The 7,701-nt window shown below is 40.0% G+C and overlaps 1 non-coding gene across 1 annotated transcript; it reads right to left on the bottom strand.

The window, feature by feature from the left end:
- Window positions 1-273: 273 nt before the first annotated feature.
- On the bottom strand, window positions 274-379 carry LOC128287548 (small nucleolar RNA R71). The gene has a single exon (XR_008278248.1). It is a non-coding gene; the product is annotated as a small nucleolar RNA R71 (small nucleolar RNA).
- Between the last annotated feature and the right edge of the window lie 7,322 nt (window positions 380-7,701).

The raw sequence follows: 7,701 nt of genomic DNA, 5'->3' as shown, positions 1-7,701 counted from the left end.
CTAACACTATTCAGATGATACAACAGTTTGTTCAGTTTGATGGCTTCCAAGATGAAGATCCCAACACTCACTTAGCAAATTTCCTGGAATTTTACGATACATTCAAAATCAATGGCGTTTCTGATGATGCCATTCGTCTTCAGTTATTTCCCTTTTCACTAAGAAACAAAGCTAAACAGTGGTTGAAGTCGTTACCACGAGGGTCTATCACTACTTGGGAACAAATGACAAAGAAATTTTTACTAAAATATTTTTCTCCAGCTAAAATAGCTAAATTGCATAATGATATCTCTTCTTTTGTGCAGATGGATTTAGAAACACTTTACGATGTATGGGAGAGATACAAGGACTTATTGAGAAGGTGCCCTCACCATGGGTTACCGCTTTGGCTGCAAGTTCAAACATTCGACAATGGTGTGAATCCCTCGACAAGACAAATGATTGACGCAGCTGCTGGCGGAACCATCATGTAACACCCCAAAATCGGCCCAGACGTTACGGTCGAACCTGACGTGTCACATTGAAACGTTACTAGTGAAGTCATGTTTTGATTAAAATCTTTTCTTAGTGTTCAAAGAATATTTTTGTTTTAAATTAAAGTGAATGGAAGCTGTGCACCAGGTAGGATACCAGAAAAGAGGAGGTGAGTCTAGTAGACTGCTTAAGTACCAAGCTCTCCACTGATCCACTCCTAGACATGCACACCACCCTTGCCACACTTTAACTGAGTGATTGTTTAGAAGCAACCATTTCGTTTTATCCATTTGAAAACACTTATTATCCTTTTTATCTTTTTTTTTTAAAACGTTTTGGTTACGAAAGTTTTGTCTTGTTTCACAATATTTTGAAATCAGATAATTTCTTTCAAAACGTGCTCTAGAGCTATTCGATTTCAAACATTTAAATCAATATCATGCCTAAGCTAACAAAAGAAACCCATACAATAAAAAATAATTGTAGCGGCCATATTACAACTTAAACCCAAAATAATTAAAGTAAATAAAAACTAAGAAAAACAAGTTTGCAATACGTGTGGCCACTCCGAATCCCTCACAGCTCCAAGTCCACTATGGTTAGGGGTTACCTGCATGGATAAAATTAAGGGGTGAGTTTGGGAAACTCAGTGTGTAAATTAACCCAACCATAGTCCAGTTCAGTTCAAACCACAGAAACAGATTAAGTTAGGCCTTGGCCCTATACAGAATTCAGAATGAAGCCCATAGGCCCATAACAGAGACAGAACAGATATTTCAAGCAAGCAAAAAACCCAACCCATATCCATCCGTATACACCTCCGTGCCAACCTTACACCATGTGGGGAGACTACTCGACCCACCCATCTGTCTACAAGTCACAAGTATGCAGCATGGCTTCTAGAACAGATATTGTGACAGAGTCACCAGATACAGATAATTGTGGCAGAGCCACCAAAAACAAATATTTGTGGCAGAGCCACCAGAATACTTCCTCCATCATTATAACCCATATCCCATGCAACAGATTACATGTCATGGCATACAAAAAATAGAATCAGAATATCATGCATTTCAATCAAAATCAACCCTAGGGGTATAACGGTCATTTTGCTCCTAGAGGTATAATGGTAATTTCCATCTTAGGGTATTTTAGTGAATTTACCTATTTTAGGGTTTATATACATATTACATCCATTAACGCATCCACAGAAACACTTACCGAGCGTTCTTACTGAATTGGGCCCGTTGGCCCATTTACCCGTTTTTGGCCAATTAAGCCTAAATATATCGAAGTGCACGAAATTGCGCACTCTGCAATCATACCACTTGTGATTACCAAAACTAACAAACAAACCACCTCACAAACGCTCGCATGTTCGCAAGTTCACAAAATACTGACTTTTCGGCATTTTAGCTTTTCGGCTTTTGCCGATCTAGTCTATGAGTGAGTGTCGTTTACACACCTATTCTGTAACGATACGTTGGCGAGATCCACACATGAGTTGCCTACAATTGAGTTACTAAAACGTCAGTCTAAATATCAAAAGCAAGCTACGTACTAGACCCCTTACCATATTCGGCCAACAATGCCTTAAACCCCAAAATTCTTACCTTTCTGCCAAAATATGGGTTAGATCTAGATGTCCAACTGAGTTAACCTTCAAGCTCTTCGCTGTACACCCTCTTGTCCACGCATACTGAGTACTCAATCTCCTTACGCTTCAAATCCGCATACGATTTTTGCCTATCAAATGCTTCCTTTAACCGATCTCTAATTATCCTGACCTTATCTTTAGTATCTGCTACCAACTGAGGTCCAATAACTTGTCGTTCTCCCAACTCAGTCCAACAACTAGGTGGTACACCTACGTCCATACAGCACTTCATATGGTGCCATCCGGATACTCGCTTGATAACTGTTGTTATACGCAAACTCTGCCAACGACAAGTAATCTTCCAAACTACCTCGGAAGTCGATAACGCAACCCCTCAACATGTCTTCCAAAATCTGAATAACCCTTTCCGACTAACCATCCATCTGCCGATGAAAAGCTGTGCTAAAGTTCAGTTGCGTTCCCAAAGCCCCATGCAACTTTTGCCAGAACCGAGATGTGAACCTAGGATCTCGATCAGAAATAACCGATACTGGCACTCCATGAAATCGCACAATCCTTGCCACGTACAATTTGGCTAACTTCTGAAGTTAATAATTAGTGCGGACAGGTATGAAATGAGCAGACTTGGTCAACCTATCCACGATCACCCAAACCGAGTCCTTCTTCGTCGGTGTCAAGGGTAGCCCACTCACAAAGTCCATGGTTACCCTCTCCCACTTCCAAAGTGGTATCTTTAGTGGCTGTAAGAGTCTGGAAGGTAGTTGATGCTCAGCTTTCACCTCCTGGCATGTCAGGCATCTCCCAACAAGCTCCATTACTTCTCGCTTAAGCCCAGGCCACCAATATAACTCTCGCAAGTCGTGGTACAACTTATTTCCTCCAGGATGCATAGCACAAAGTCCTTCAAGAGCTTCTTTCAGTATTGACTACCTTAAGTCAGAGTCCTTCGAAACACAAATTCTCCCTCGGAAACACAAAACTTGTAACACCCCGAACCCGAGACCATCGCCGGTGTCGGACACGAGGGGTTAGCAAGCCAAGTTCACTTGTTTTGCCCATCCATTGGACATTTCCAGTCAGGCTGGAAAAACTGCGTCACTGTCGCCTTAAAAATCATATCTCGAGTTTCAAAACTCGGAAACTGGTTTCGTAAATTTTCCCTGAATTTAGACTCATATATCCATCCATGGATTTATTTCTAGAGTTTTTGGTCGGGCCAATTAGTACAGTTTATTAGTTAAAGTCACCCATGTTACAGGGATCGGCTGCTCTGACCTTCGCGAGGTATAACTTGAATATCTCTCTGTACAGGGCTTTAATGCTGGTGCAGTTTGTTTCTAATGAAACTAGACTCAAAATGGAATCTGTACATATAAGGTATGTCTCCTAATTCTTTCTGGATAATTTATAGTAAATTTTTAAAGTTGCGACAGGGAACCCAGAAACCGTTCTGGCCCTGTCTCACAATAGCTTTAATATCTCTTAACATGTAACTCCTATGACCATTTCGTTTCTTCCATATGAAAATAGACTCATCAATGTTCATTTACATAGCTGATTCACTATTTAATACCATTCCTACAAATTTTGGTGATTTTTCACATTCATGTTACTGCAGCTGGCAGCATCTGTTTTTAAGGTAGGTCTTACCTATTTTGTAGTCTCCATGAACCAACTAGTCTTGCCTTACATAGGTCCATAATTGATCATTTTAACCATGCCAATGGCTGATCATGTGACCAACATTCCCATTTCCAATTCATAGTCACGTCATGACACCATATATATATATACAAACCGCAAATAGTTTAAGTTGATACTTCACTATTACGAGCCATTTTCGCATGGCCGCATACATATACATCATAACATATTTAAACCAACAAGGGTAGTCCTATACATGCCATTTCAAGTTCAACCAAGAATTTATACCAAAATGGGGGCTTGATAGTGTGGATGACTTCGACTTCAACGATCCCGAATCCGATTGCTATCGAAATAAATCTAGAAAACGAGAGCCAAAGCAATGAGTAAGCATTTTTATGCTTAGTAAGTCTCAAGGAATATAATCAACTCTAATTACAGCAATACATTCACATAGTTAAATGCATCATTTCATTAATGCACATTCACATAATCATACTTACTTCACCATCCCAATTCTTCTGTTCATACACAAATAACGGCTTCATTAAGGCCGATATCTCGCTCCATCATAGGAGCGGATATTCATACGCTCTACTCCTAGCGCCAAGCACACACGTACTTACCTTGTCATTGGGAAATTTCACAAGTGCATTAGCTGAAATTTTCCAGCAAGCTTATAATTTTCAAATCACATACCTTCGGAGTTTATCCGGATGTCGCTACTCGTTCAATCGCCTTCGGGACATAGCCCGATTATGGTAACCCGCACCAAGGCCTACGGGACTTAACCCGGATATCACGATTTGCACAAACGCCTTCGGGTCTTAGCCCGGATTTAACAACTTGCACGAATGCCTTCGGGTCTTAGCCCGGATATAGCTACTAGCACTATTGCCTTCGGGTCTTAATCCGGATAAAATTTTCAGCATAATTGTCTTCGGGGCTTAGCCCGGATATCATTCAATTTCTCATGCACACATACATCAATAATCATTGGACATACATATTTCATTTTCGTTACTAAGGTTCAAACACAATTATAATCATTAGCATATTCGCCTTCGGACTTAGCCCGGGTGGAATTCAAATACTCATACACACATAATTAATAATCATACACATCCATATTTCATCTCACATAATTCAAGTAAGGTCACTTCTTGAGGACTTACCTCGGATGTTGTCGAACGGCTTTTACGGCTATTCGATTACTTTTTCCTTCCCCTTGTCCAATTGTGGCCCTCTTAGCTCTTGAGCTAATTCAAACAAATTCAATTTATCAAAACCTCATTGTGCTAGCTTATGGCGAATATGACAAGGAATTTAAATGGTCATATGGCCACCCTTTAGCTTGAATACACAATGGTCATGCACATTTTATACTACATCAAGCAATTCAATACAATTTATTCGAGCATCAAGGAAAAGCTAAGGCCTTCAATAGGCTACCCAAGGCCGAATATACTTGTCCATGTTGAGGCCAATTATGCACTTAATACCACACAAAAACAGCATGCATTTTACTAGTTAATGCTTTGCATATTGTAGCTCAAAACTTACAATATAGCATCAAGCACTCATATGTGTGCTAGGCGAATGTGCTTACAATTTCACAATTATTCTTCAACATCTTCTTCTTTAAACAAACTTATTCATCACTTCCTTCATAACCAAAACATCATGTGCAAACATATATATACATATATGAGCATGGCGAATTTCAAGGTGTCCATAGCCATCCAAAACACAAATTTTAACTAACATGCAAGAAGCATGAACCATGCTCATGAATGCATCATGGCGAATATGACAATCATGCTCCTTTTCAACTTCAATCATGATAAAACAAAAAGAAAGCTCAAAATCTTACTCAAGAGTAGACAATCCATCATTGCATGCATCATCATCAAGCTTCACACTTAGCATGCAATGGCTTTATCACCATAACAACTTTGGCCAAATACCATTTCCATGGCTTAACAAAGATTTGAGCCATGGCTAACATGCACATCAAGTTAGCAACCAAAACATGCATGAAACTCCTAACACAACCTCATACATACCTTAATCTTGATGCAAACTTAGCCAAATCTCCTTCTAGATCTCTTCCAAACCAAGCATGAAGCAAAATCCTCCTTCTTTCTTAGTTTTGGCTCAAAGAAAGGATGAACAAAATTTTTTCTTTCCTTCTCTACAACTCACGGCAATGGGGGATTACCACACTCACACACATTTTTTTTCATTTTTTATCACCCATACACCTTTGTTTATTATTTCACCCTAATGCACCAACAAAACATGTTTCATGACATGTTTAGCCCATCCTCCCTTGTCATGGCCGGCCACCACCTATAAAGGGGAATTTGACATGCAAGTCCATTATTTTGCATGCATGCTTTAATTAGTCATCACACATTTCCCTATCATACTTTCAAAGTTCATTACTAAGTCCTTTCTTGTGGAATTCACCCTTATAACACTAAATCAATCATCATAAAATGTCATACATGAGCACACACATATTATAGGCATCAAAATAAATTTTTAATTATTTTTATGCCTCGGTTTTGTGGTCCCGAGACCACCTTCCGACTAGGGTCAATTTTGGGCTGTCACAAAACTCCTTCACTATTCAACCCAAACTCGAAAGTTTCCCCTTTCTCAACTTGCTGGAACCTACCAACCAAAGACTCATCCTTCAACTACTTTTCCTTAATCTGATCCACCCAGGTTGGCTTTACTTGCAATTCAGCTAACAGATTGCCATCACCATACAGACTCAAACGGGCGAGCATCGCTCTCAAATCAGATATAGCTCAGCATCGGCTACCACATTAGCCTTCCCTGGGTGATACTCAATCGAACAATCATAGTCCTTAATCAATTCTATCCATCTTCGCTGCCTCAGATTCAACTCCTTCTGAGTTAGCAGGTATTTGAGACTCTTATGGTCCGTGTATATGACACACTTTTCTCCGTACAGGTAGTTCCTCCAAATCTTAAGTGCAAAGATTACTGCTGCCAATTCTAAATCGTGAGTAGGATAGTTCAATTCGTGAGGCTTAAGTTGTCGCGACGTATAAGCAACCACCTTACCCTCTTGCATCAACACACAGCCCAAACGTACATGTGATGCGTCACTATACACGGTAAAATCCTTCCTAGACTCCGGCTGAATCAAAACAGGTGCCTTGGTCAGAACTTCCTTTAACTTCTCAAAAGCTTCCTGTTGCTTCTCGGTCCAAACAAAAGGTGCTCCTTTCCTTATAAGCTTTGTCAATGGTGCTGCCAACACAGAAAAACCTTCCACAAACCTTCTATAGTACCCTGCCTAACCCAGGAAACTCTGAATTTCTAACACTGACCTAGGTGGCTTCCACTCCAGAATCGCTTCAATCTTTCGAGGGTCCACCTTGATCCCCTCAGCAGAGTCAACATGACCTAAGAGGTTACCTCCCTCAACCAGAATTCACACTTACTAAATTTCGCGTAAAGTTCTCTCTCCCTCAGAACTTGTAGCACAATGCGGAGATGTTCATCATGTTTCTCTTCAGTTTCAGAATGCACCAGAATATCGTCAATAAAAACGACTAAAAATGTAACACCCCGTACCCGAGACCGTTGCCGGAGTCGAACACGAGGTGCTAACAGACTTAATTCATTTACTTTCACAGTCCATTTAAAAATTTCCAGACAAGCTGGCTAACTGCGTCACTGTCGCCTTAAAAATCATATCTTGAGTTCCAAAACTCGAAAACAAGTTTCGTAAATTTTTCCTGAAACTAGACTCATATATCCATCTACAGATTGTTTTCTAGAATTTTTTGTCGAGCCAATTAGTACAGTTTATTAGTTAAAGTCTCTCTTATTTCAGGGTTCGACTGCTCTGACCTTCATGCATTACGACTTATATATCTCCCTGTACAGGGCTTCAATACTTATGCCGTTTGTTTCTAATTAAA

This window comes from Gossypium arboreum, chromosome 13, assembly GCF_025698485.1.
Source record: "Gossypium arboreum isolate Shixiya-1 chromosome 13, ASM2569848v2, whole genome shotgun sequence".
In the NCBI taxonomy this organism is placed as follows: domain Eukaryota; kingdom Viridiplantae; phylum Streptophyta; class Magnoliopsida; order Malvales; family Malvaceae; genus Gossypium; species Gossypium arboreum.
Note: the sequence above shows the minus strand (reverse complement) of the source record. Positions and strands in the feature narration are given on the sequence as shown.